This window comes from Haliotis asinina, chromosome 8 (assembly GCF_037392515.1).
Source record: "Haliotis asinina isolate JCU_RB_2024 chromosome 8, JCU_Hal_asi_v2, whole genome shotgun sequence".
NCBI lineage: Eukaryota > Metazoa > Mollusca > Gastropoda > Lepetellida > Haliotidae > Haliotis > Haliotis asinina.
In genome coordinates, this window is record NC_090287.1 from 42315676 (window position 1) to 42318614 (window position 2939).

A 2939-nucleotide genomic window follows, 5' to 3' on the forward strand; every position below is an offset into this window, starting at 1 on the left:
GCTGCAGGATGATGTGGAAAGTTGGGCTGAGGATGTGCTTGTGCTCCTGTAAAGGTATTCATCATCCTGGAAAAAAAAACACACACACACAGACACACACGCACGCACGCACAAAAAAAGGGTGTGACCACTGCAGAGATGGGACAAAGAGAGGAAGTTGTACCACCACCAAGTTGCCATGGGGGTGCACAGCAAGCAGATGTCATGCAGAACAAGCAGACGTTGTGCAGAGCAAGCAGACGGCATGCAGTCCTAGGGGGTAGGGGAGAGAGAGATTGCTGCATCAGTTCTAGACAGAGTGATGGTACTGAAAAATGAGTGTTATGGTAGGGAGAAGAAAGACTGTTGCACCAGCTGTTGACGGAGTGATAGAACTGAAGAATGGGTGTTTTGGTGGGGAGAAGAAAGCCTGTTGCACCAGCTGTTGACGGAGTGATGGAACTGAAGAATGGGTGCTATGGTGAGGAGAAGATAGCCTGTTGCACCAGCTCTACCATGTGATTCCTTCTTCTATGACAATGAAAACAGAAACTGGCTCAACTCAAGACAGAAGCAATACACTTGTCACTTATACAGTGTGCTGGGAACTTAACAAAGAAATACAGTACAGTTCAGTCTCTGGCTCTCCTTGTTGATTAAACCAGGAAAATACATTCAACTTTTAGTGCATTCATGGTTTTAACATTAAATACTGTTCTTTGAGCAAGCCAATATGATATAGAAGTACCCTCTGTATGCTAGCTTTATTGGAAATACATCTCATATTGCACAAATTGGGATTATTCCCACCAGAAATAGCTGCAGGATTCGATTTCATTTCTGATTATTGAAATAGTTGACTAGAAGTTGAGCTCCAACAGAACAAAGTGTTTCAAACAGCAAATATCAAATGTCATCTACCTGGTTTAAGGTTTCTCTGGAAACATTCACACTTATAACAAGAACATGAAATACTGAGCTCCTCACTTAGCAAATGTTGTCTACATCAAATGAGACTATCACATCCTGATAGTCTGAGATTAAGAACCCTTCAAGAACTGCATTTTCTTCTTTCTCAATGTAAGCCATATTTATCACTCACAACTGTAACTACATTTTGGCCAGTAGAAAATAGTTCATTCATGAACAAACAATTTGAAAACATGAAAACTTATCTTTGATCCTGTTTAACTGACATGATCTCAGCATGTTGTTTTTTCCATTAACTCTTTATGCTGGTTAATTATTCTATTATTCTTTTCCTGGTTTAATGCTATAGTAGCAGATACTACAATTAACTCTACACAGAAGACAAAAACCACATTTGCTTAACTTCTGACCATCAGTACATAACCTACCGTTTGGGTGCAAAACATTTTCTTTCAGAAGTTATGAATGTATTCAGCATCTTCGCTCCAAGATACAGAAATAAATCACACTTAGTCTTAATATCAGCAATATTGACCCCACAACAATGAGTATCCCATATCGAGACTAATGCCCTGACTGGGATTCACTACAATCCTACATCTGGTTGGCCTCTGCACAACGACCATGTTGAACATGCACGCAAAGTTCCTGTGAGTATAAAACAATACTGTTACAAGTTGTTGATAGTCATACCCCTACTCAGTGTATGTGAGAGAGTCAGAGAGAGGAGAGAGGAGAGCATGGGACCAGGTTCAGTCTGTGAGAACACATGCCTAACAACACAATGCAGATTGGATATGCCTAGGTTATCTGTGGCCACTTGTATCAGGTGTATCATACCAAACATTTTTACAAATATTCATAATTTACACATAAAAAATCAACAGTCAAGGCCTGCCTAAAAGCCATTGTATTCACAAATATATTATATATAATAGAGAAATGGAAAAGATAGTGCACTCCTGTGAAAAACTTATTTCTCATGGCATGCCAAATGCACATTAAAGAGAAGATCAATATTTCAAGGAATAGCATAAAATAATGTTTAGCCCAATAATCTGACTTTTAAGTAACCATTAGTCAACAAATGTTTGCAGAACTAGACAGTACATACATATATATGGGCCTGGAGTATGATGTTAAAGTTGTAACATCTTTAGTCTCTTTCCATGAAATATTGGTCCGAGTCTTTAATATGCATGTAGCTACAGCTTTCATAAACAATTATTAATAATAATAATAACAGGAACACAACTGTCTCGATGCTAAAATACCCATATTGCACATGAAAAGTCAGTACTCTGACAATGCATTTAGATGAAGGACATCTTGCAACAATATGACAATACTAGCCCTGGACTTGATGGCAAAGCACAATTCATATGAATAGTCATCACCTTCTATGAAATATGTTTTTTCACAAATAACAATTTACCTATAGAGTACTGAATTACATCTAAATGTGTAGTAATTGGTAGTCACTGAATGGATAAAAAATCCTTGTCAGAAGATGACTGGCGTTGCTTTCAGCTGCATGGTTACAGCAGTAACTTCGTTCATTTGGGAGGTTTGTCCACCATCTTTGTCAACAAGACCAGGGGAGAGTTGTTGAGATAACAGTATTAAATGTAAAAAATAGGTCACATTGCAAGATGGCCACCACATTGATATGTAGCCCACAGGTCTGCCATGCAGGCAGGGACACTGAACAACAGACTGTATATTATGATTTGGCAAATTAATCAGGCTTTCCACCAACTTTCATTAACAATGGAGAAATGAGAGATTTTTAATGACGGTTGTCAGGCAAACTTGCACAAAAAATTGGACTTAGCATAAAAGAGGTTAGCTGACATTTTATGCCATAATAGAACATTCAAATGCAAAGCTCCTAACATCACTGGATTTGTACAGCTTTAAGAATAACATTCTCATATACAACAGAACACTATTGATTTACACCTTCCTGGAGAATAAATATATTGGGTAGGGGACAAGTAGAGGATATAATTATGCATTTTCTTCAATTA